General features: G+C 47.1%; 1 protein-coding gene across 1 annotated transcript in view; it reads left to right on the top strand.

The window, feature by feature from the left end:
• The window catches only part of TLN2 (talin 2), a 443,787-nt gene that overhangs the window by 69,502 nt on the left and 346,926 nt on the right, over positions 1-27,359 (top strand). Inside the window, exon 2 of the mRNA XM_004274706.2 lies at positions 13,399-13,488. The gene's annotated coding sequence lies outside the window, so the exon portion shown is untranslated. The remainder of the gene's footprint in view (positions 1-13,398; positions 13,489-27,359) is intronic.

Raw genomic sequence — 27,359 nt, 5'->3', positions numbered from 1 at the left:
AGCGTCTATCCTTCTGTTCACGGACGTTTTGGTAGTTTCGAGATTCTGGCTCTTACAAACAAGCCGATGTGAATATTCTTATACGTGCATTTTGACATGGATGGATTTCTTCTGAGGAGTGAGAGTTCAGTGTGGTTTTGATTTACATTTCCCAGGGCGTTCCATCATGGGGTAAATTGTGCCTGGGAGTCCACTGTGGGCCAAGCTCTGCACCAGTCCTGGACCGACGGCTGGGGGCAAGAGGGAGAGCTGAGGGGTGGGAGGTAGTTACTTTGGATGAGTCTCTGGAGAGGTGACATTTAAGCGAAGGCTTGTGGGATGAAAGTTTGCCAGCCAGGTGAGCCACCTGGGCCAGGATCCTCCAGGCAGAGGGAAGAACACAAGCAAAAGCTCCGAGGGAGATGACTGCTGGCTCAAGAATGGCCTGGTCAGCACAGAGCAGTCCAGATGTTAGCTAGACCGTATCCAAGGTGATGAGGTAATGGCCTGGGACACTCTTTGTAGGAGGAGGGCTGGGTTTTTGGTGTCACAGAAGCCCCCAGGGGAGGGATGGGTGGCATGCATCAGCTGTCCACAGCTGGCCCTTGGCCTCATTCTGAAAGGCCCGTGGGCAGTCCAGTTAAGGGAAGCCATGGAGTTGGCTGGTTACTCCATGAGTTGTTAGGGCCGTCTGTTTTGGAAACCAGCACTACCTGTTGGGTTCCTGGTGTTGAGCCAGTGACTCATCTTCCTGGACCCTCATGGTTCAGATTCCCAGCCTGGGAGTTTGCCAGGCATGGATGATAGAGGTATCACGTGTCGGGGATGCTGGGGAAGTCTGCTTAGCCACAGGGGACTTCTCTCTGTTTTTGGGAGAAGAGGTGGGGTACTGCCGTAGGCTGAATAATGAGAGAGCCAGCCGCAGGAAATGGCCCTGAGCTGTGGGTGTGGCTCTCGCCAGCTGGTGCAAGGCCTCCTGTCCAGGTCCAGGATGATCAAATATGAAGCCAGCTTGGTACGAGGCCCTGGTGGGAATGGGGACCACATGGAGGCTGCAGGCTGGACAGCCTCCCCTGCTGATTGCTCTTTCCCTGTTGCATTGCCTTGTGTCTCATCTTTAATTAAAATGCCCTTGTTAGGAAATCTAGCTCTGGTGAAAAGCTATCCTGACCGCAGAGCAGCCCCCCCCACACAAGGAGGAGATTGTGGAAGGAGACGCGCAACAGCTTCAGACTCCCAAGAATTCCCTTTGTGTGTTGTTCAGTTCGGCTGATGGCTGCGACCACAAGAGCCCCGTGGTTCATTGCAGTATTTGTTCCCCTTCAGAACCAGGGGTGCTCTTGCCTCCTCCCCGGCCCCACGGCTCTGGTAACCCTTTTTTGAGCTTGTATTAATATTTTTCTAGTGTTTCTTTCCACCCTCCAATATTGTTACTGAGTATAGAAGATAAAAGTCCCTTCTGCATTTAATAAACTACTTAAAACTGTCCTTCCTATGGAAGGAGGCTAAAGCCACCCGCCGACATCCCCTTTTTCTGACCGCCTCCTCTGGTGGCGGAGGAGTTGTGAGGTGCTCTCTGGTTCTCCCCCCGGATCCCCCCTTCCACCCTTCTTTTCTTTAAAAAAAAAAAAAATCAAATTTCAGTTGTGTGTTTTAGATATGGGTGCTGAGAACCAGGGTGATCAATTTACAGGTCCCGTGAGTCATAGCGGTCCCCCTCCTGGCTGGGGGGTGGGGGGCTCTCATGGGTTTTCCCTGCCACTGGGCCCCGCTGCCTCCATCCTCCTCCAGCACCCGATCCTTCTCTGGGCGTTCAACGCTTAGTTGCTCAAGGAAAGATGCCTTCCACTTTCCTAACGGTTTTTTCTTTAGTCTTCATACACACCTTTGTTTCTTTGATAGTACTTTCCTTGTAAATGTGAAAATATATAGAAAGTAAGGTTTGATTCATGGGGAGTTTAGTCACCAGGAAGGTACTTTTTTTTTTTTTAAGAAGATGTTGGGGGTAGGAGTTTATTAATTATTTATTTTTGCTGTGCTGGGTCTTCGTTTCTGTGCGAGGGCTTTCTCTGGTTGTGGCGAGCGGGGGCCACTCTTCATCGCGGTGCGCGGGCCTCTCACTGTCGCGGCCTCTCTTGTTGCGGAGCACAGGCTCCAGACGCGCAGGCTCAGTAGTTGTGGCTCACGGGCCCAGTTGCTCCGCGGCATGTGGGATCCTCCCAGACCAGGGTTCGAACCCGTGTCCCCTGCATCGGCAGGCAGATTCCCAACCACTGCACCACCAGGGAAGCCCCGGAAGGTACTTTTTATCCTTGTTACTTTTTGGTAATGTGATTTGCTTGTATTTTAAGAGTTGTCTATATTTGACTATATTTTAAGAGTTATCTGTATTTGACTATATTTTAAGTTACACCTGGCTTGGAAGATGTAATTAGCTTCAAGTGTTCTTTAGTCTACCTGGGAACCCAGATACTTTATTTGCAATTAAATAATTAGAAATTTGATGTTTTGGAGGACCACTTGTATTCTTCTTAGCAGCCAAATATCAAGCATTCTTGGAAGCTCTGATGAAATGCTCATTTTAAATGCAAATTCTTTGCACAGTTAGAAAGAAAATGAAATGTTCTGGCTTCCAGCGCTTACTCTGCATTTTTGCCATTCCTTCTGGTGGCCGAGGGGAGGGCTCATGACTAAATCCTTCAGCATCTTTATTATGATTTTGGATTTGTATTTGCTGAGGGGAAGCCTTGCCCCGAGACATTAACCCTCTGTTGCCATCTGTAGAGTTTTCACTAGTTTTTGTTTTTCCTCTTAAATGATATTTGGATTTCTTCTCGTTTGTTTTATGGGTGATAGATGTACTGGGAAACTTGTGGTGAGTGTTGGTTTGTTGGTTTTTTGAGGCAAATGAAATGTGTCAAAACCCTTCAGCTTTTTAGCCGGGGTGTGTGCTATTGCTTTTTAGTGTTAGAAGTTCCATGTCTCCTCTTTTCTCTTCTGGGTGTCTTCTCCCACTTTTCCCATTAATCCAGCTACTGTGTCCCAGCTTGGGATCTGGAGAATCCTTGGCTTTGAGCACAAAGGAATTTCTAAGGAGCATGATTGGACAAGTGGTTCACTCTTTTGCTCTCTTTGAGAGAGAGAGAGAGATGATGAGCTCATGGAGGCAGTTTAAGATGTTCATCCTCTCCCCTCAGTCAGACAAGTTATATTTGTTTTCCCGAAAGTGAGAATTTTACTTGTAAAACAACCCCTGTGTTCTGTGGTTTTAGATACCATTGGATTGTGAATGGAGGGGCTCAGCCTCTTGGCTAAGCTGGTCTCTTTCATGGGAGTTGTGTATACAGCTGGAGCCACTAGAGATGGTCTTGGGAATAGGAAGGTGGTCACATGTTTTCTCTCTTCACAAAACAATGACTTAATACTGAGTCTGCCCCTTAAGCTGGGGTGGTGGGCTGGTTGATGGTTGCCAAGTATTATGAAAATGCAAAAAAACTTTTAAATCATTGAATGCAGTTGCAGCCATGCTTTTAATTTTATGATAAAACTTTTTTCTTCCCTTTTGTGCTTAGGCATTTTTGCAAAGCAGAATATAAAACTCAAAATGAAGCTTATATGTCTGTCCTTAGTTTACTGACTGCATACAATGGTTTTATTTATTTAAAAACATTTTTTTAATTTTTAAATTTATTTTTGGCTGTGTTGGGTCTTTGTTGCTGCGTGTGGGCTTTCTCTAGTTGCGGTGAACGGAGGCTACTCTTCGTTGTGGTGCGCGGGCTTCTCATTACGGTGGCTTCTCTTGTTGCAGAGCACGGGGTCTAGGTGCGTGGGCTTCAGTTGTTGTGGTGCGTGGGCTCAGTAGTTGTGGCTCACGGGTTCTAGAACACAGGCTCAATAGTTGTGGTGCACGGGCCTGAGAGGAGCCTGGTGGGAAATGCCCCTGATCAAGCGTGTTAGGGTGAGAGACAGTAGCTGTGGGCTTGGCGAGCTGCCATGCTGGAAGGCTACTGAGTCCAGTGTTGAGGTTGCAAAGTCTCTGAAACAGGCCAACCTCTTTGTTTAGTGACAATGAGCCAGAAACCCAGAAATTCAGGTGCTATGTCCAGACCAAGCAGCCCACTGGGGAAGAAGCAGGACTCATGACTTTACCCTAGTATCATTCTTCTGTATTTTAGGTACGTGTGCTCAACCTCGGCACCGTTCACAGTTTGGTTGGGTGATTCTTTGTGTGGGGGCTGTCCTGTGCATTATAGGGTTTTTAGTCCCATCCCTGGCCTCTACCCACTAGAGAGTAGTAGCACCACCCCCTCCCGCTTAAATTGTGACAGCCAAAAGTGTCTCCAGATACCCCCAGATGTCGCCCTGAGGGGGTAAAATTGCTCCCTGTGGAGAACCATTGCTTTAGATGTATATGATGGTCCTTGGAATTCATAGATACAACTTTCACATTGCCATGGCCCCTTTCCCCTTTTGCTTTGAAATGTGAAATACACAGCTAAAGTGTTTTCTCCAGCTCTGACAGTAGATAACACTGGCTCCAAGGCCATTTACAGGAAAGAGGTCAGCATGGTTCTGAAATGAACTGCATTGTGTTTGGGATGACACTTTTCCCTTGAGTAGATTTGATCTCGTTTTCATTGTAAATTTTTTTTTTAATTTATTTTAATTTAGGCTGCGTTGGGTCTTCGTTGCTGTGGGCGGGCTTTTCTCTGGTTGCGGTGAACGGGGGCTACTCTTTGTTGTAGTGTGCAGGCTTCTCATTGTGGTGGCTTCTCTTGTGGAGCACGGGCTCTAGGCGCGTGGGCTTCAGTAGTTGTGGCACGGGGGCTCAGTAGTTGTGGCTTGCGGACTCTAGAGCGCAGGCTCAGTAGCTCAGTAGTTGTGGCGCAGGGGCTTCGTTGCTCTGCAGCATGTGGGATCTTCCCGGACCAGGGCTCGAACCCGTGTCCCCTGCATCGGCAGGCAGATTCTCAACCACTGTGCCACCAGGGAAGCCCTCGTTTTAGATTTTGAACTGCAATGACTTGTCTTCACTAAGCAGCTTGTACTTTTAATTTTAGCCAATAGGTGTCGATGGGGACAACATGTCCTATGAGTGGGCGAGAAGTCAAAGTATGCCAAAGGCCAAGGAGGTTTTGGCAATCTGAAACCCATGAAACATCAGGCTTCCATTTTGTGAACCTTGGGGTAAGCTCAGAAGAGAACACTCACCAACTTAATTAAACCTGCCTGAATACAGAGCAGATGTATGGGCAGATTTTACAGTGGACCATGACCTTCTGAGTTAAGGATTGGCTTTGGGTGGCTATGAATCATTGGATGCAGAGGGATGAAGAGCCCCAGACCGAGAGGCTGGAGACCTGGGATCTGTACGTGGGGCTGCCCAGACTCTCTTCATCAGGTCATCAGATATTCGGGCAGCAGTGTCCTCCTCATCTGCAAGAGGAAGGGCAGAGCCACGATTCGTGCTTCCTGGGCCACTGGGAAGTGCAGGGTGGTGAACTTAGCGGGCCCAGGATAAACCTAAGACTCTTACTGGAGCCTTAATTTTACTCGGGAATTTGGAAGACGAGGTATCTTCGCATGCACATACTGAATGAGTGGAAAATCTGTATGGTAAGCATTGAAGCTAGGATATAGAACTTGAACGAAATGGACACAATCTCATGCTTGCTGGGAATGGCTTCCCAGTGTTGGTGGCCCACTCTCTTCTGTCTGGTGGAATTCTGCCAGGAGAGTTTGATAAGCCATGGGCCCAGGAATCTCCACGGTTCCTTCTACATCTAAAATGTCTGGTTGGAATAAAAAAGATAGAACTTTTGTGTAGAATCTTGGGTAAGTTCATACTAATCACCAGAGAGGTCCTTGGGAAGAAAAGACAATAATAATAAAGGTGGTCTAGCCTTTAAGAATTCAGGTACTTCACATTTTCCTTCCTTCCTTTTTTGCTTTAAATGGGAAAGCTTTGGCTTCCATTCTGGAGTGTGAGCCTGTAACCCAAACTGTGAAAAGGATGGGTCTGGTGCTGTTGTGGGACCCTCAGAGTTTAACACTTAAGGGTTTAATTAGTCTAAGAAATATGCCAGAGAAGATAGCGTGCTGTTTGAATTTCTTTGAAATGCCTCTACCTGAATGGTGACAAGGGAGTTGGCCTGTGGGCTCTAGGTAGAAATTAAAACTACTGACCTTCCCTCTCACAGCTGGGATTGACTTAGCTGGGTTAAGTTGGACTATTAGGTCACTCAGTTCATTCAACTTTTGTTGCTGAAATTATTTAATGTTATACGGAAGTTGTTCTTTTGTGTTGATGTTCATGACAGTCCTTTAAAAATGAACGTCAGAGGCTTCAGACGGGACCCACGTCCCCATGCTGTCTGTTTTCTGGAAAGGAAAAAGGCCACTGCAGGGCAGACAAGCAGAAGAACACCTATGAACAAAGCAGTTCTTGAGAAAAGCTTTGGCTCCTGTAACCCTTTGTCAACATTACCTTATGCGAGGCCACTTTACTCTATGACGTAATAAGGATTAATTTATAATGTTTTCATGAAAGCAGGAGTGGGTGGTAGTGGGTTTTTCTTTGTCTTTTCTTGGCATGTAATTGAAACACAGCTTGGACCAAATGAGAAACATTTGTGTTAGGTGGGGAAAAGATTCCAGAGGCTTCTCAACTGGGTCAAATACTGCTTCCTTTATTTGGAGCATGTAAGCAGACGTCTCATCTGAGACCAGCATTAAGAACATTGCCATTGGGACTTCCCTGGTGGCGCAGTGGTTAAGAATCCGCCTGCCAATGCAGGAGACACGGGTTCGAGCCCTGGTCCGGGAAGATCCCACATGCTGCGGAGCAACTAAGCCCGTGAGCCACAAATACTGAAGCCCGCACACCTAGAAGCCCGTGCTCTGCAACAAGAGAAGCCACCGTGATGAGAAGCCCGTGCACCACAGCGAAGAGTAGCCCCTGCTCACTGCAATTAGAGAAAGCCCGCGCGCAGCAACGAAGACCCAATGCAGCCAAAAATAAATTAAAAAAAAAAAAAAGAACATTGCCATTTCTGTCTGTTCACAAGCAAATGGATTTTCTGACCTAGGGAACTGTCTGAATTCTAGACCCACATAACACATTCATTGAATCAGAAGAAACAGTGTGTGGGTTGATCTGTCTCAAAAGAAATCTATGCCTTGAGAGTGAGTTTATAAATTCATTTCCTTTAATAATGCTACTTATCGAGAAGATGTGTCCTTTGTAAAGAACAGTGGGCCTGTGCCTTTCGAAGTGGCAGGCTTTTTTGGTAGGTCCCAGAGGAACGAACACTTGAGTTTGCTGAGGAAGTCTAGTTGTTTGGCCCTTGGGAAATAGAGCCTGAACTTATGGCCTAATGTGATTGAGTAGTTGAGTTACTAGAGTATGCCCAAAGAACACCCAAGATCCTCTTTCAGTCTGTTTGTGTGCTTGGTTTGATTCTAGAATTGGCATCCTGAAACTCACAAGAATCCTTAACACTAAGGCATAGGCATTTCACAGATATCCGAGTCTTGACTGTTTGCCAGGAGTCTTCACTGTTGGCACCATCTTTATCTTTGTTCTCTACCTAGCATTCTTGCCTGCCAGGAACTCGGTCTAGGGAGTGTGAAAGGTACACAGAAGCTAACCCTCTGGTAATGAGGTGTCTCACAGCAGGACAACATCCTCTGGCATATACGGGGAAGGAAAGACTAATTTTGATTGGGAGGCCCAGGGGGGTCGTCTTGGAGGCTTGGGGACATGTGATTGGGTTTTGGGGGGAGGTAGATTGATATCAGACGAGGGGGTTGGGCTTTCCTGGAAGGAGTGGCTTGGGGACAGACCCCAAAGTGGGTGAGTAGAAGACAGGATGTGTTGGGGTGAGGAGAATCTCAGACACCAGATGCACTCTCGGGACTGGTTTGTGGCTCCAGGGCTGGGGGTGTCTCTGGGCGGCAGCTGAGTCAGGGCGTCTGAGTGTGCGGGACCTCTTTCCAGGGTAAGAGATTTGAAGCGCATCCTGGAGTCAGTGCAGAACTTGAAGTGCAACAGAGAAGGGAGAAAGGTGGAAAAGCAGCTCTGCAAGCAGGGCAGGAAGGTACGAGGAAGTGGACAATGAGAGCCTTCCAGTCTAGTTCTCTCTGCTGCTGTCAGACTGATTGATGGGGAAGCCGGGCTGCTCACGTGGGCTGGGCCTCCGGGAAGACTATCGAATGTTTTTTCTTGTGGCTTTATTATAGTCCTGAGTTTTCAAACTCGAATGTGAAATGACTGAGTTATGCTGGACTCAGAGGGAACGGTCCACTCATACCCGTCTTCCTCCCCAAACTCTATTATTGTTTATCTTAGTTACCTACAAGAGGCCTCTCTAACACATCATCTTTCTCCCTCTTCCCTCAGTTTCCTTACTATTAATCTACTGGGTGCCCTGTGCAAGGTGCTAGGGGTGCCAGCAGGAGAGGGCAGCCCGTGCCCTCATGGAGCTCCAGATTGAGACAGACCAGAGACGAGCTGATCTGGAACTCAATGCAAAGTGCAGGGGCGGGGTCCCTGCAGAGGGAACTGCAGGAGGGCTGTGCACGGGGCGCTGGTTGGGGGCTGTGCGCTGAAGAAGACCACCCAGCTGTGGGTGGCGATGCCGGTTATGGCTGGTTTCAAAAAGAGCTCCTACCTTCACATGTGACCTAAAGTTTCTTCCAAACAGCATAGTCTCTAAGAATGGCAGACGTTTGGGGATGTTTTTTTGGTTGTTTTTTTTACTCTGTCCTAACCCTTACCCCAGCACCGCTTCAAAGCAGAACACAGGCTATCTTATTGTGTTGTGGAAGTTATTCAAGGGATCCTTAATCCTTATGTGTTACGTATTTGCTTATAGAATAAATTAACGATGCCTTGGAATTATTCTTTGGTGTTTTAAAATGCACGTAGGGGCTCTTGGGATGAATTAAAAATTGATTTAAGAGCACTTATGTCTTGATATTTTCCTCTCTCCAAGGGAACCAGAAGGACAACTCTGGTGTATTTGGGGGTGGGGGGCGTCTGCAGAACTTTTTGACCTTAAAGGGTACCACCTCCTTCTCTTCCTCTCCCAGCACTTAGCACAGTGCCTTGGTGTGTAGTAAATCCGGAGCACGCTCACGCTTTTCATCCATCCCTTTAGTCTGCATGCCAGTCCTTCCCCAGGCAGCAGGTGTGATAATGCGGGGGAGGCAGCAGGAGGCCTGCGAGTGTGGTCTTTTCCTGCCTGTGTTCTCCAGGGTGTGAGAGAATCGTGAGGACTGAAAGTGTAAGCCCACTCTAGGGCCCCAGAGATGCTGGCCTGTTATCGGAGGGTCCACTGTCATTCCTGGTCCAGGCCCTTGATTTAAAGGAACTAGCTGTTGGACGTAGTGACTAATGCCTGGTGGATAAGGTCTCGAGCCTCACCGAGCGCTCCAGCCCCCTCCTTGTCTAAAGACCCCCCGTCTGCGGGTTGTCTGGGTTAAACATCAAAAAGCTACCTCTGGAATCTGTTTCCTGGCTCGTCCATCCTCCCATGGGTTCCCCTAGGGTGGAAACAGTGACTCTGTGAATGAGCACTTCAGGTTTAAGAAGGATCCCACTTAGGCACAGGCTCAGTGGGAAAGGGGCATGAGATCATTTTGTTCCCATTTTAGTTGCTGAAACCCTTTGTTTTTCTGGAATTGGCTGGCCTTTACTTTTCCTGAGCGCTGGGCGATAGTTTCCCTGTAAGCTATTGTTTTGAGTCTATCAAGAATGTTGGGCTCGCATGCATATGTGTCCTCGTGTGTATATTTACACACACACTTTTTAAATTGCAGACTTGAGCTAGGGGAGGAGCAGAAGAGACATAGCAAGAGATGAGAGACGACAGTATTCCCTTTCTTAGGCACATGCTACTGTGAGTCCGTCCTGCACAGTGTATGGGTGCAGGCTCTCCCAAACTGGGTTAAAACGTTGTTTGATGTCGTGGTGTCAACGTTTGGCGGTTGTAACTAAAAAATGATAGCTTTGTCTGCTAGTAAGATTACCTCAGAAAAGGGTCTTTTTGGAATGGCATGCTCCTGCTCAGATTATTAGGCAAGGAGCATACTTTCCTTATTTGGTTGAGATAGTATTGGTAAGTGTGTGGGAAGGGCTAGGAACCGAGATGCACTGCTCATGGCTCCATACACTGTCCACCTCTTTTTCTGGCCAGTGGATGTCTTGACCGCTCACTGAATGAGCAGAGTTCTCACAAGGAGGGTAGAGTAATGAGGCACCTGAAGGAGAAGATGTAAGGCACCACGGCCTCTGTATCCAGCTGAGGAAGGAGGTGGCCAAACGTTCCTCTGAGTTCTGCACACGTGTCTGGGCTTCGCTTCTTCCTTAGCAGTTCAGGAAGACTTACTGAGATTGTTCACAGTAACAGAATGTGCCCCAGGAAATAGGCCTGCCAAGCATGGAAGAGGAAAGACCAATGAGTTCGCAGAAACACAACACCAGCTTTTCCCAGAGTGACGGGCAGCATCGGGGCTCAGCTTGGAATACAGGGCTGTCCCAGGGCGTGGACATTTTTTTTTTAAAAAACAAGATGTATTTATAGATAGTGCCCCAGGGGCCACAGCTGGTAACTATTCCCTGGCAGGCCGCACCCTCAGACAAGCACTGGGCTCGCTGCAGTTTCACTGCTGTCTTGAGCTGGGTCTGAGATGACAAGTCCTGGAGGTCCTTGTCACCGACCTGAATCTCTCTGTAAGGAAGATTGCTTTACTCTGTGACATACATAGAGAAGAATATGTGAAATGTATGGGAATAGTTTGAACATCTGGGAAGCCAACAACCAGGCTAAGAAATCAACATTACGAATATCTTAAATGTCTTAGACGCTCCACCTCGCCTCAGAGTTGTGATAAGCATCTCAATTTTTCATTTTAACTGAGCCTTGGTACCTATGTTTATGTTCCTAAACAACGCAGATGTTTGATATTGTTTTTGTTTTGAAAAGCTGAGTACCAAGCACAAACACGGCTTTGGGAAGGTCCCTGTTGAAACTGGTGAAGGCTCCCAGGCACAGCCTAGGGCTCTAGAACAGTTATTAACATTGCTGGCTGCAGAGTCATACTCTCCACCATAAGAGCTACATGAAGCCAATTTTCTCGCTGGTCCTTGCCCTTGTGTATCTCTTTGTAAATGGCATTGCCACTCATGACCCTCTTCACCAAGGGCTTGTAGAAAGTTCAGAGAGAAAGATAAAAAGGGACTCCTATTATCTTAATTAAGCCGGGGTCCTTAACCAGAGGTACAGAGAGATTTCAGGGGACTCTGAACCCTCTGAAACTGAATCTATTATGTTCTTCTTCTGGGGGAGAGGGTCCATCATATTTCCAGAGGGGTTTATGGACCCTCCTTCCCTGTAAGAATAAGGAAAAATGTGGCCAATATGGTAGGTTGTGTTTTGTTGTTTATTTTTTTAAAATTTATTTTTATTTTTTTAATTTTTTTTTTGGCAGTACACGGGCCTCTCATTGTTGTGGCCTCTCCCGTTGTGGGGCACAGGCTCCGGACGCGCAGGCTCAGCAGCCATGGCTCATGGGCCTAGCAGCTCTGCGGCACGTGGGATCTTCCCGGACCAGGGCACGAACCCGTGTCCCCTGCATTGGCAGGCGGACTCTCAACCACTGCGCCACCAGGGAAGCCCTTGTTGTTTATTTTTTAAAATGAATCCTGGGACTGTTGAATTCCTTGAAATGTGTGTGAGTCCGCTTGTGTGCGAGTCTGCGCTGGCTTTTTACCTGTGAGCATGCCTGACTTTGGAAAGGGCAAGTTGTGCCCTGGACTGTCCAGGGCAGAATCCTTGACCGTTCTGTGGGTGGCCTAGCAGGCTTTGCATTTTCTCTGAAATCTGCATCTTTTACTCTTGACCCAGAGTAACTGAAATGCTAAAAGGGGGGAAAAAAAACTGGAATGGTTGCTGTAGTTTCAAAACAAATGACCTCACTGCCTAAATTCCACTTCATGCAAAAGAAACCCTAACTTTCCCCCTTATAAATAATAATGGACCTTTGGGGAAACAGATACAAATACCCATTTAGCGCGGGTGGGGGCAGATTTGTCACTGCTGAAGGAAACTCCCTGGAAACAGAATATGACTATTGTTACACCAACTTTGTAGTTACTTCCTAAGAGATGGCAATTTAAATTTATCATGACTGACATTCACTTCTTCAAAGTAGGCGAGTAATTACGCTTTGTATAAGCTGACTTAATGGGAGGTACTTTCAGCTTGTTCCGGCAATGTAGGGGAATTTCAGAATTCTCTAGCTGAAGAATTGAGTCTTATTTCATCTCTGCTCTTTCATGGATGAGTTGATGGAAGACGTGCAAGGTTAGGTGTGATCTGCCCAAGGTTGCATTGATTTGTCAGGGTCACCTGGAACTAGAACCCCAGGGGAAGAGGTAACTATTTACATGATTATGGCTTAAATATATAATTAGATGATGATTCATTAAAAAAAAAATAACCAGAAGGGTCATTTTCTAAAGACTCAGCATTTTGATCATTCATTTCATTTTAACAAAATGACCAATGACAAGTGTTAGCCCCCCATATCTTTGAAATGTACCACTTCTTGTGGTCTCCAGGCATTTCCCTGGAGGGTTCTGGTCTCTTGGGTCTGTAAACCTGATGTATGGAGAAGGTGCTTTTGTTTTGGTTCTGTGCTGTTTATATCTCATAAATTCAGAATTTTTAGGTCTTGAGGTTGTCCTCCACAGTTTTTAGATTTTTCTTCTTGTACTCCAATCTGAACAGTCCTGAGGTTTTTCTTTCGTCTTTGAAGAAAACCAGGAGTTTCAGTTTGGCTCTTCAAAGTCCTTGGGGATTAAAGAGAGAGAACTAGGGGAACGATTAAGAGTTGTCTCTTCTCCTCTGTTAAGAGCCAGAACGAATAAGAACAACATTTATTTAGAACCTGAGTTTCTTGAAGGAAGGTAATTTACAGGTAAACGTAAGCTCTTTATAGACTTGATTCTGACATTCCCTTCCTGGACTCGCCATCACATGCTGCTGATTTTGGACAAGGCCTGTCTCTTCTGAGTCTTGGCTTTTCTCATCTGTAAAGGGAGGGGTTGGGCCTGATTATCTCCAAGGGAGCTTTGCAGCCGTACGTCTGGACTCCACACTGGGGGATTTGCAGAGAGGCTGTTCTGGAGCTGCTGCTGGTGACATGGTGCTTCTCCCGACATTGTGGGCAGAAGAGTTGCCATCTGTGTCAATGTACAGTGCTCTGAGACCACTGGCTCCGCGTGGCGTTTTCCTTTTCTGCTCTCTTGAGAATCTGAAGCCCGTCGGTGTCATTCAACACTGGGACAGTGTTGCTTCCCCACTAACGTGGCCGCCTGTACTGACTTGTGTCATTTGTCTCTTTTTTTGCCAGCGTGCTGCTGCAGGGTAACATCTGGACTGGGCTCCTGGACCCTTGGATGTTCGGCTGCCCGCAAGTTCCTGGATCGACTTGGCGAAAACGGTGAGTAATCTCCATGTTTCAACTTTGGAATCCGAGGGCTGGAGGGGTAGTGGCTAGGGAACAAAGTCTAGCTGATGGACCACCTCCCTCTGCAGACCTCCTCTGGCACGCCCACCTTCAGGAGCCTTAGAGATGGCAGCTGTGACTCCAGACACAGCCTTTCTGCCCCAACGGTCAGATGGTCGGGGGCCTTCTGAATCTGCCTCCTGAGAGCTGCTTTGTAGAGCCCAACTTACCAGTCTTGATTCTCTATCCCTGCTGGCCTACAGGCCGAGACTCTTTTTTTTTTTTTTTTTTTTTTTTGCAGTACGCGGGCCTCTCACTGCTGTGGCCTCTCCCGTTGTGGAGCACAGGCTCCGGATGCACAGGCCCAGCAGCCATGGCTCACGGGCCCAGCCGCTCCGCCGCATGTGGGATCTTCCCGGACCGGGGCACAAACCCGTGTCCCCTGCATCGGCAGGCGGACTCTCAACCACTGCGCCCCCAGGGAAGCCTCCGAGACTCTTTATGGTGGCAAGTGCAGGTGCTGATCCTTGCGGCTGACATCCTCTTCCCCAGGGCCTCCTCATCCATCACACCTGAGCCTCACGCCGCCCCTGGTGTGAACCCCTTTTATTTTTTATTTATTTTTTTGGCTGCACCACATAGCTTGCGGGATATTCCCCGACCAGGGATTGAACCTGGGCCACCATGGTGAAAGCCCGGAATCCTAACCACTAGGCAACCAGGGAAGTCTGCAAACCCCTTGTAGAGAGGCCTCCTCTGACCATCTCGTTAGAGACTCCTTCCCCCTACCCCCAAGTGTTCTGTCTCTTCCTCTCTCAGGCCCTTGCTTGCACCTTTCTTTGCACTTAACACAGGATAGGCCTCTTCAGTCACTCGGTAGACCACCCGTTCATCCGTTCATTCATTCAACAAATACTGATCAACTACCGTGTGCCAGTGGCTAAGGTTGGCACAGTCTGTGCTCTCATGGAACTTCCATGAAGAAAGAAAAAGACCAAGTGAAAACCTAAGTAAATGATCACAGTCCTGTCTGGGTAGACGGCTTTGTTCTAAATACGCTCAAGCACTGGCCCCTGGGGATCTAGTTAAACTGCAGACCCCGATGGGGTAGGTCTGGGTGGAGCCTGCGAGCCTGTGCTTCTGTCAAGGTCCAGGCGATGCCGAAGCTGCTGGTTTGTAGCTCACACTTGGAGAAGTAAGGTCTAAGGATCCTGACGCCCCTGAGACTTGTCCTCGAGTGTGACTCTTGGCGAACTGCCTGAGGTGTGTGCCTGTAAAGCCCCCAGAGACCCGGCGGGAGTTTTTCTGGTGGGTCTGTCTCCCTCAGCTGTGTGAGGCTGAGTGGTTTGAAATACGAGCCCTACCAGAGAGTATGGGAGCCTGTTACCCTCCCCAGTGTCTGTGAGCTCGTACCTTGTTATTATGTGTTGCGGTGTTGTCAATGAAATCCCCCCTTAAATACGATGCTTTTCAGATTCTTGAGGTGGAATCCCGTGAGGTCTCTGCAGTGTGCCTATTTTGACGTCAGCATTTCTGAAAACACTGAGGCTGTTTCTTGTGTTTAAGAGCAGACTGCCTCAGCTGGGCTAATGTGGCACTTTAAGTGGGTTGTTGAGAAGTGAGACTATATTGGAAGCGGAGAACTGACCACAGAAAGAGCAGGCAGAGCGAGGGTTCGAGGGGCTGGCAGGGGGGCTTAGGGCACTGATGCCAAAGGGGGCGTCTTGAGTCCAGCTGGTGAATTGGCCCCTGGGGTGTTCTCTCGAGATGCCGGTGTGGTGTTGCCGGCTCAGCATTGCTGTACTGCCGCAGTCAAGCCTTTCAGAAGTCATGTTTAGTTTTTACAAGGAGCCAGATTGATTCTCCACTAGTTAATAGTTCTGGTGGCCATTGATGGAGCACTTACGACATACTAGGTTTTGGGCAAAGCACTTGGCACATGGCCCGGTGCCTTTAACCTTCCCGATGGCTCACGAGGCAGGTAGTCACCTTTTTACAGAGGACAAGATTGAGGTCAGGGGTGACCAACTTGCCCGGGGTCACACAGCAAGTAGGCTCAGGATCCGGCCTGGTCTGTCAGCCCTTGGGCAGGGCCTTTTCTCCTCTTGCTTTTACCACCTGGATCATGACTAGAGAGAGGATTTTACTGCTGGTGGCAAGAGTGGTTTGCTGATTATTTGTGTTACTTTTCTTCCGTCTTGCCCTCATCATACCCCCGGGTATGGCGCGTCCCTGTGTGTCAGCTTCTGTAGCACTTTCTTCCCTTGAGTTAGAGGAGGAGCTTGGCCAATGTGGGGCAGAAATGAACAGGGAAGAGAAGGGTACATTTTGGAGGCTGACGTTTCGCCCCACCCTCGCTAGCTTCTGCCAGCCTCCCTGGGGAACAGGTCTCTAGGGGGCCTGCAATGGCTGCCTGTGACCCCGAGAGTCAGGGCTACACCTTAGTACTTGACGGTTCACAGCTGGAGGCAGAAGGTGAGGAGTCAGGTTGATGGCATTGTTTTTGAAGACCATTTTCTGGCCACTTTATGGGATTCCTGTATCTGACCATTTCCAAATAACCTTGTTCTGCTCAGGGTTATTTTGTGTACTCTGTATCAGATACACAATTCTAGAGATTCATGGGTTTTAAGTTTTGAACTAGGTTCCTTGATTTTGGTTTCATATATATGCTGAGTGCGTGTATACACTGAGCCACTCACCAGGTGCAGAATTAAGTTGAATCCATGTAACTAGGCTTCCGAGGCAAGGTGTGCACTCTGATTCTCACGTTTTAGGCAACGCAGGAACCATACTATTAGGCGTGTGTTGCAAACTCAGTGTTACTAAGTCCGTGCGCATCCCTACCCACGGGAGTGGTAGGGTGGGCCCACCCATGTAAACATGGAATTGGATCTTAAAAGCAGCGCCTTTTCACTTCTTTAGGCTTTTGCATCCAGAGTTAAGGATTTGGAGCTGGTGGGAACTGGATTCACCTCCCAGATCCATAGTGAGTAAACTTGTGCCCGTATATGTTTACCTGGGCCTCAATTTCTCATACAGGCACCAATGTCTAGTGGGTTCTGTTTTCTGGGCCTGATTCCTCAACAGTGAAAGGAAGGAGGTGAGTTTTACTTGGTTTTAGATATGATATCCTTGGAGCACTGCGTACTCATCCTGGCCATGCGGTCTTCAAGGACTGGCTGAAGTGCCCCTTTCCCCCTGTGTCTGGCTGCATTCCCTCCAGTTGAGCTCTTTGCCCATGTCTGAAGCCAATTTCTTGGTCTGTAGAAATGAGCCCCTTGAGGACAGGGATTATGCTTCATCCAGCCTGTATCGGGGGCCCAGCGCTCAGCCTTGGGCTCAGTAAACATTTGTTAAATGAACCCAACAGTGTAATTTCCTTCTTCCATTGGCTTATCTAAAGCCAGTGTATCAGAAGAGCAGTGACTTAAGTACTGCTGATGAATCCCTGAGCAAACAGGGTGGTGGTAACAGTGGTCAAATGGGTCTCTGGTAATTATAGGCCTTCACAGGTAAACACGACGGTAGGTGTTCCCTTGCCTTTTGTGAACTTCAGAAGGCCTCCTCTCTGGGGTCTCCAATTGTTTTTAGTAATGGGAGAGAGCAAATGGGGTGGAAGAGGTTGAATGTGTGTCTAAAAAAAGTACTTTTCTGTAACAGCTTTTGTTTGTAAAGTAAAAGTATATTTTCAAGAGATACGTTACAAAACTAACTTGCAACCTGTTGATATTAAAGAAGAAAAGGAAACGATTTATTAGAAGGGAAGAGAGTAGCTTCCCCCACAGAGTCTTTGCCAAAGTGTCCAGCCTTTTGGGCCTGTGTTTCATGCTGTAGGGTTACCAGACTTGGGACTGTCTCCCCTCGTTGTGAATTTTTTTTTTTTAAAGTACATCTGGTACAATGTGACAAATTTTAGGATGCCAGGGGATGGAGATGCAGGCCCCTCCCCGCTTCAAATGCAGGGATAAACAGTATTCGGATACTCTGTGATTTGCCATCCTTGTTTCTTGCCTCTGCTTCAATGCAGGAGTCTGTCAATCCCTGTCATTCAAAATATCCCAGCCTTAGAGCCACTATTGCTCACAGGGCACTTGGGGTTGGGGGACACAGAAGGATTTTGCCTGCAGCCTATGGCCGAGTGCCCCTACCCAGCAAACCGGGATGTTCTAATCCATTGTATTACCTTGTCTGAAATTGTGGGTCCATGGTGACATCCGATCCCAACCCTTTTCCTCACTTGGGACCCTCAGATGCATGTTTCTCTTTATTAAAAAAAGAAAAGCCTGAAAAGCAAGGTTTCTAATTAAAGGAATGACTGACTGGGGATTTGGTAGTTTTTACACCTTTTTCCTCCTCACAGAGAGCTCTTACCTGGTTTAAGAACGGTAAAGGATACTGTTGACATCGTTTAGTTTTTGTGAGAAGGGACAATATTTTCAAGGTGGTAGCAGGACTCTCTATAACGTACTCATGACCCTTTGTGTGTGAGAAAGGATATTTTTTAAAAACAAAATGAATATCGTGTAATAATGTTCTGTGTAATGTATTTTAAAAACTAACATCGTGGACATTGATCCCCTGCTAAAAAGAAATCTATTCCATATGGAAAGACTGCATATTATTTCTTTCTGTTAACTTTTCATGGAAAAAGTATGTAACAGTTAAGTTGCGTGACCTTTCATCCTCCTGTTGCTGGCTGGGCTTCTTACCCTCCCTCTCCCCAGTTTTTTTCTTTTGGGTAATATTGCAATGAGCATTTTTGTAACATTTATTTATAGACCATATGGGCGCTTCTGTAGAATTTTGAGGTCAAAAGATATGCACCCTTACAAATTCACCTTTATTTATTTACTTATTTATTTGAACCCAGGAAGCTGGCAGTTTATTTTAAACAAAGTAAGATATGGAGTCACAAGTCCCAGTCCTGCCTCAAACAATTTGTACTGGACTTTCCTGGGCGCCATATGTCTTTCAAGTAAATGAGCTTCTGAGGCAACAGAGAAGCAATAGAGAAAACCAAGCATAAAAATTCACCTTTAAAAAGATGATATACTTAGGTTCCCAATGACCTGAGGTCTGTCACTAGTACAGAATGTTGTTAATCTTAAATTTTTGTCATTTTGAAAGCTAAATATATAGAAGACTCCAAAAAAATATGGCCCTGGCAGGTCTGGGAGTTCATAGGGCTTCAAACAAAGTCTAACTAGCAGGGCTTGCCAGGATGCCCTCTCTGGTTCTGTGTTTCAGCCTTCGAGGCCTCGTCTCTGGACTTACCCTGTCCTCTCTGCGGGCTCCTTTTCTCCGCATCCCTCCCGTTCTTGATTAGACCCAGTGGTGCCGAGTGTTGATAGATGCTCAGGAGCGTGTGTTCAAGCACATGGGTGAGGGAAGTTGTGGGTCAGGCTGGAGGTGGCTTCTTGCTGCCCAGGCAGCTGTGGCCTCACTTCCTTCTCCAGTTCCCCACCTCTGTTCCTGCTCAGAGGGAAGCTCCTTGGCACACTTACTGTTGATGGCCATGCGAGGCTGGGGCCTCCCAGGCACCCAGAATTGCTCTGTGACATTTCAGGGGCACGTTTCTCCAATGCAGTCATGGTTCCTCTTTGTCACTCAGCAGGCGTCTGTGGCGGATCTTGTATTTAACAGGAGTGTGGATGATGACAGGATGATAAAAGGCTGATAAAATTCCCTGTAGGTGAGCTTTGCTGGTTTTCCCACCCAAGAACAGGCTTCTTTCCTTTTGTATAGCAGCCGGCACCCTGTCTGGCTGATTCCTGCACCCTGGTGCTTAGGACAGACTCCCTTTTGGGCCAGAACCATTTCCAGTACAAGTCCCTGGTACCTAAATACTCTTTGCTTTAGAGGTGATGCTCTCTATCTCTGGATAGCTCTCCTGGGCAGCCCATCTGGTGGGCTTCAGTTTTGAGTAGATGCAACGAAGATTGTCAAAAGGAATGACAGCTCTTTTCTCCTGGGTCTGTCTTGGTTGGCTTTGACTTCTTGCCCCTGGAACTGCACTTGCACGGGGCACACACACTCTCCAGCTGTTGACAGAAGGAAGAAGTGGAAGCTCCAAATAGTCTCTGCCCCAAAACCTACCATCTTAACAGCCACGGGGTTCGACATGGGCCTTATGAGCGAGACTGAATCATAGTTAGGACAGTAGCTGTTTTCCCCAGATGTTTTTTTCGATGGAAATATTTCAGTGGTAAACAAAATACCCTCAGACGTCCTCCTGAGAGCAGAGGCAGTCAGTTAAGTAGCTCCCATGATGTAGCTGGAGCGCATCACTGAACCCACTTGGCAGTGTGTCCTTTGGCCAGCTGCATGGCTCCCAGGAGACGGAAGGGCAGTTGCATGGGGAATATGTTAGGGAGGAGGGCAGGGGGTGATCCTTGTGCAGCAGCTGAATTTCCAGGGCTGGGTTTGGGCTTTGCTGCCTTGAGGTCCCAATCCACCTGCTGCTGCTTGGACTTGCAGTGGTGAGCATGACTCAGAAATCTGGAAGGGGTCCGTGACTTCACTCCTGGACCAGAGGCAGCGCGAAAGCCCTCCGGGGTGGGCGTGGCTGCTGGAGGAGTGTCCACGGATGAAGTGGATGCGATGCGGATGCTGGTGTTCTGGGTCCCTGGGGTTTGCCAGTTACTTAGGAACTTGGGAGACATTTTTATTACTAAAAAAAGAAAGAGCTGTGGTGGCAAAGTACTGTCCAAAACAAGGGCAGATGACACTAAATGAGTTCAGTCTGACATGGAGGTCGTTGGTTTTGTGAATTACTTACCTTTAGAGATCTCATGGTCCAGGGCCAAGCTTTTTCCAGGGGTGCCCCAGGGGCTTCTAGGAGTTTAAGAGGTGGACTGTAGGCTCCACTAATCCCACTTCTCAGAAAGGATGAAAACCTACTCATTTCCAGATGAGGGAAATAAGGTCTGAATTAGTTTTATATTGCCGCTGACACAGATGACTGCAAACACAGTGACTTAAAATACCATAAATCTGTTTTATCTTATGATTCTGTAGATGAGAAGCCTGATACGAGTCTCGAGGAGCTAGCATCAAGGGCTCTGTTCCTTCTGGGGGCTCTAGAGGAGAATCCATCTCTTTGCCTTTTCCAGGTTCTAGAGGCCACCCGCTTTCCTTGGCTGGTTTCCTCCATCTTCAAATCCAGCTACATTGTAATCTCCCTCTGACCACAGCTGGGAAAGGTTCTCTGCTTTTAAGGACCCACCTGGATAATCTAGGCAAACTCTCTATCTCAGGTTTCTGAAATTAATCCCATATGCAAAGTCCATTTTGCCACGTAATGTAGCATATGCATAGGTTCTGGAGATGAGGACATAGACAACTTTGGGTACCATTATTCTATCTACACACAGGTCAGACGAGTGTGGTAATTTATCAGGTTTGCATGGAGGTTAGTGGCGCAAGTCAGCCCAAGGATCCATGTTTCCCGACTGGTCAGGGCCCAAGTCTTTTCCGTCCCGTTGTTGGCCACATTGCATTATGCCTGACAGAGGTTGAGTGGTCTCTGTCACAGGCTGTACTCTTCACTGCAGGCAGTCTGTCCCTGGATAAGAGGCGGTGGGCATGAGGAGCACAGAGGAGCCACCCTTTCCTATGGGGAAATGGGGCAGCAGCATGGGAGCAAGGGGTGGGTGGCTGCGCTCTCCATGTTACCTTTGTGGGTAGGAGTTCGTGGTGACTCTTAATCCCGTTGTATTGGTAGTCTGTTCTTGTCAAGGCTTCTGTGCCAAGGAACAGAGACACAGGTGAGGTGGCTGAAATGAAGCGGGTGCGGTCTGTGGAGCTGTTCAGTACAGCTCCGCCAACCTTTATTGAGGACTTGGTGTGTACCCGAGAGGTACCCACCAATGCACTCGTCCATGCTCTGAGAAGCAGCTCTGGGATGTTTCTGTCCAGTGCCACCACATTCCTCCTTATCATAGACCAGATCTGCTCTTTTGTCCACACTTCCTATGGAGACCTCATACCTGAAGCTTCCCTCTGTTCTGCTCAGCGCCTCACAGCTTCCTGGCTCAGTCTGTGTGTCTCAATTTCTGATTCCTGGGGGATGAATCTGAATGGCTGAGCTCGGCCAGGTGTTGACTTGGAGGTGGAAGAGGGGGCACGGTCACCTGGGTCTGTGGGTGAGCAGATGGTGACAGGTGAGTTTACTATGCAGTGGGGGCCTTGCCTTATTCAGCCGATGTTACTGTGATTTCGAAATGCTTTGCAAGTTGCATTTGAATTCATTTTAAAAGACTTTATTTTAAAATAATCTCAGACATAGAGAAAAGTTGCCAGAATACAAAGAACTCCTATATAGCCTAAGCTTAATTCATCAATTATGAATATTTTGCCACGTTTGCTTTATCGTTCTCCATTGCATATTATCTTTTTCGAAGTGTTTGGAAGTTACACACGTCATGCCACTTGACCCCTAAATAGCTTCAGCATGTCTTTCCTAAGAACAAGGACATTCCTCTTTGTAATTACAGTTCAATTAGTAAAAACAGGACAAACGACATTGACTTACTATTATTGAATATACAATTCATACCCAAATTTTGCCACTTATGACAATAACGTCCTGTACAGCCATTCTTCCCCTGACCTAGGATTCCATCCAGGATCATGCACATTTTATTCAGTTGTCACGTCTCTGGCATCCCCTTAACTGGGAATGGTCCCTCTGCCTTTTTTCTTTGTCTCTGATGACATTGCCTTATACTCTTAAAATATGTCCGTTACATCCTAGCAATTTGGATTTGTACGATAATTCCTTACTAGGAGATTCCTCATGATTGGATGAGTTTCTGTCAGAATGCTTAAAAATGATGTTTTGCATCTTTCTGGGTGTATCACATCAGGAAGTGCATGATGTCGTTTTGTCCCCACACTGGTGACCTTAGCTTTGACCCTTTGGTTAATGTGGCGTTGAGCTTGTATAACTTAATCTACGTGTCGCAGAGGAGGTGAGCATTTAGAGAGGACCACCTCCTCCTTTAAAGTTACGTCTGGTTTGCAAGTGCTTTTTGTACATGGGACTTCCTGAAGCGGGCACCCTTGTTCTCTTCAGGGTGTGCTCCTGAATGTAGGTGGGAGGGCTGATGTCCTCAGAGCCCACAGAGAGGAACAACTTGCCTGAGGTAGGAACAGAGCATCATCTCTGCCCTTGCGGCAAGAGTAAGGTCTACCCTGGAGACAGAAGTACAAGAGCCTGTGAACACTGAGGTCCCTTTGACTACATCTGGCTGTCCTGGCTGCCTCCTAGTTATCTAAGAGCAGAAAAGATGGATGAAGATGTGGAGAAATCTCTTCTCTGCATGTGCTTGACAGTTCTCTAAACGCAAAAGATGATTGTCCAGGCTGCTGTCACTGCATTTCTCTTCTGACAATCTCTTCTCTTCTGACATTGGGCTGCCTGGGTTTGGTCGGCTTGCATGATGTTTGCATATCGGACCTGAAAGCTCCCGGACTGATTATGGGATTCCTAAGACCTAGGTGGTTGCTCCTGGACCATTATGGGATGATGGGATTCCTTGTAGATGTGATGCTCAAGACTCAGGAGGTTGCCATATGGGAAAGATGTGCTGTTTAGAGCTCTGGACATTTTCAGTTTGATTGTGGCCAGTATTACCTTGATTTAAGCTTCTCAAACTTCTACTTTATGAACTGTTTCATATTGGACATTTGACCTTGCTGACCCCTAGAGCTGTTGTTCCCACTTCTTATTAGGAAGCAAACAACATGACCACATGCAATCTATTTTAGGGACAGGAAAATGAAATATAAAATAGGGGAAAGGTACTTTTAAAAATGAAATATAATACATGATCACAAATACTCATGAGTAACAGTACATCTTGACTCTCCTACCTAGTATGCTGCTAAAATTTGGGGGGAACATATACAGGGGTATGACACAGCCCCTGACCTCAAGGATGTGGCCTTTCTTTTAAAGGGAGTGTTATAAAGATTAAACTGATTTGTGGATTCATTTTTTTCCTCAAATAGTGTTTTGATTTGTTCTGGGTAGTTGTAATGCCTGAACTTATTTGTGGGGTTATCTCTGCATGACTTGGGACACATTTGTCCATGTCATCAGAGGTATTGTGACGGCAGGCCTTCACCACGTCCCAGAGACAGCTGGCTGGAAAAATAAATATGTCTGGCCATATATTCCCAGAGGTTGTGCTTATGCCTGAATTTAAGTAAAAATTATAGGCAGCCTTAGGACAACTAGATTTGGAGACATTCCATCTTCCCCCAAAGAATGTTAATAATGTAATTCCTTATCCTGTGCCTTGGTATCAGCAAAAACTTCTTAGAGTTGTGTATGTTCTTAAGTTTTAAAGACACTGATAGATGTCACTTGCTTTTCTACCTATGGAATTTTTGCTTGAGGAAGGGGCTTTGGCCAGGTACGCATCACCTTTTTCACATTGAGTCCTCTGCGGCTAATGCTGAAATGCTAGATAAATGTGGTCTGGTGGTGGTCGTGTTGGGGAATAGGTGTTGGGGAGAGTATGGGAAGGGAAGCTGAGGTTGATGGACGAGGGCTAAGATGTCCAGGAAATGTGAAGAATAAGGTTTTGAGAAGAGCTAGAACGAATGAAAACTAAGATGCTGAAAAAGCAGTGGTGCCTCATTTACTTCGGTGTCTTCCAGGAAAGAGGAATTCAGTATGAGCAAGTTAGCTAAATAATTGACGTTTCCCCCAGTTACAGGCGAAACTATTCTGCTTTTCTTGCAAATGTCTGAAGTACATTATAAACTTTCCCTCTTAAGAAGTAGTAGATAAGTATCATAATTTTATCTTTTTCCCCTTGTGACTTGGAATTCTGTGCTGACTTGAAATACTAGCTACTCTACAGCCTGTTAGGGTACGTGGGTTGTTCCCCTCTCTCTGATATGTCGTCTCTCATTTGACCATCTGCCTCAGGAACCCCTGTCTCTGCGCTGTTCTGATAGTAACATGGCTTCAGGCGGGACTGAAAGGACCCAGGATGTACCCAGTAACCAAGGTTGTATCAGTAGATTCTGGCTCCTAGGAACTGCTCTCTTCCGTGACCTCAAGCACATGGGCTTAGCGATGGTTGCTGAGTTTCTGCTTGGAGGCTTTTTCTCATTGCCCAGGGTTGATGGATGGCTGTTCTGTTCCTGGGTCCTAACTTACAGAGGCATGATGACATGGAGAGGCCAAGTCCATTGAAAGATGATTTTTGTTACGAGAATTTCCTAAGAGGGACCACGCCACCTAGGAGGCGTCAGGGTGGTCAGGAGGCAGAAGACAGGAGGGAGGAGAAAGCCTTGGCCAGAGCCTTTATCGGGGTTTCCACGGGAAAAGCAAGGCAGGGCAGAGTGAACAGTTTCAAACTGGCTAGTTGGAATAATCCTGGTGGGCTTTGGGCAATAGGGGTGGTCTCTAGGTTCCTGGTACCTGGCCCCCTTGGTGTGTGAGAGTTGGATAAAGGAAGTGACGGGGGCGGATATAGACTGTGGATTGGTTGGCTTGTATATGAGCCATGCTCCTGGCTGAGACTTCGCTGTCTTCTAAGAAGTGGCTGGCCCTGGGAGGGGTGGTCTCCCCCGAGGGTTGTAAAGCCCCAAAGGCCAAAGCATCAAGAATATGGAAAAGAGGAAAATAGTTAATGGAGTTGACCCTGTGATGACGGATGCCACGTAGACAAGTCCAGAATCTAAGACAACACAGTGATAACAGTGGCCTTGTAAGAGATGGGTCGCGGCTGCCAACTGCCCGACTTCTAGATGGATGTCAGGTTACTTTGGGGTGATTACCACCCTTGGCTTTAACCCTGTAGTGCTTGGAGCTTTATGACACTGGGAGCCTCACTTCTCCTTTCTGCTAGAAAGTGGGGTCTTCATCATCAGTTGAGAGTGTATCCTGTGTTCTTGTTCAGGAATGTACTTCAAGGCCGATGAAGCCTCATTTCATGAGGGGGAAATAAATAACCAGACTCTGAGAACTGGGCTAGGGGAAAGCTGTGTTGGTGGGGAATTTGTTTTCCCCTTAATTTCTGGTATATATGTATATATTTCAATAAATGGCTATATGTCTAACACATGGTCATTTTATGAGCAAGCTAAGTTATCCAAATGCATCTTTCAACTTTTACTTACTATGTAGGTAATTTGTCCTATTACAGATACATTAGAAAATTCAGATCAGTAAAAGAAAATACAATTGCCCTCATAATCCTGCTATCTGGAGATATCCTCTGTTTTATTTTTTTATCTTACTTCATTTTAAAAATAAATTTATTTATTTATTTTTGGCCACGTTGGATCAAAGCGCATAGGCTTTCTCTAGTTGCGGCGAGCGGGGGTTACTCTTCGTTGCGGTGCACAGGCTTCTCATTGTCGTGGCTTCTTTTTGTTTCAGAGCACAGGCTCTAGGCATGTGGGCTTCAGGAGTTGTGGCTTGCGCGCTCAGGAGTTGTGGCTCGCGGGCTCTAGAGCGCAGGCTCAGTAGTTGTGGCCCACGGGCTCAGTTGCTCTACCGCATGTGGGATTTTCCCGGACCAGGGCTCGAACCCCTGTCCCCTGCACTGGCAGGCATATTCTTAACCACTGCACCACCAGGGAAGTCCCATCTCTGTTTTAAAAGTAATTACTTCTTCAGTATATAACTCTCCTTTTGTAATTTTTTCCAAACATTTTCCTCCATTGCTTCCAGAAATTCTAAATTGTGAAATTTCCAAAAATTGTGAAATTCATAAATGAAAATGTGCAAATAAGGTTTTATTTATTTATTTATATTTTTATTTATTTATTTTTTTGCTGTACGCGGGCCTCTCAGTGTTGCGGCCTCTCACATTGCGGAGCACAGGCTCCGGACGCGCAGGCTCAGCGGCCGTGACTCACGGGCCCAGCCGCTCCGCGGCATGTGGGATCTTCCCGGACCGGGGCACGAACCCATGTCCCCTGCATCGGCAGGCGGACTCTCAACCACTGTGCCACCAGGGAAGCCCAGGTTTTATTTTGCATTGATCTATCCCAAATAATTGCCTTTTGTTATGGTGGAATTGTTGTAATCACAGAGAACTTTGTCAGTTCTGCAGTCTGTGATGACCCTTGGCAGGTGATCTGAGGTGGTGCTTTGGAAAGTGCAATAGCCCAGCATGATGTTCTGGCCACCTTCTAACTGTGTTACATTGGAGCACTCAGAGTGCTGGTGCAGCCTTCCTGTTGGTCTGGAAGAAGGATTGGAAATCTGGAAATAACTCCTTGCATTTGCCTGTGTGTTCCCTTCTGCCTTCTTTGGAACACTGGGTTAGGATGTTTGTAGCTGGAGAGCCAGTTAATGGGTATAACTCACGATCTGGGAAGTCTGGTTCCTGAGCAGCTGTTGGCCAGCTGCAGCACTGGTAGCTCAGCAGACGGTAAACTCTCATCTGAGAATCTTCAACTGTGACAGAAACGGCAGAGCCACGCTGCCCGACACTCGTCACCCAGATCTGGGTTCAAATGTTGCGTCACCATCTAATGGCTGCGTGAGTGCAGGCCAGTTAGAAAGCTCCTGAGTTTCATTTTCCTCATCTGTAAAATGCTGGTAACCCACCCACCTGGTAGGGTTGCTGTGAGAAGGGCACTAAACAAGGTAATGCAGGTGAAGCATCTGTCCCCACGCCTGGCTCATAATAATCGTGCAGTAAGTTACTGTCTTGCCATCCTCCCTTGGTATTTTTTTTTTTTTTTTTTTAAAAACAAGTATAGGATGAATTTGAGCATGTTATTGTCAGGAGTGAATCTGTTCTAAGCTTACCTTACAAAAATTTCTCCCAAATCTACACAGCGTCGCCCCTCTTACTCTCCCAGGTAATAAGCTGGTCCATCACAAG

The sequence above is a fragment of the Orcinus orca genome, chromosome 2 (assembly GCF_937001465.1).
Source record: "Orcinus orca chromosome 2, mOrcOrc1.1, whole genome shotgun sequence".
Classification (NCBI taxonomy): Eukaryota; Metazoa; Chordata; class Mammalia; order Artiodactyla; family Delphinidae; genus Orcinus; species Orcinus orca.
Note: the sequence above shows the minus strand (reverse complement) of the source record. Positions and strands in the feature narration are given on the sequence as shown.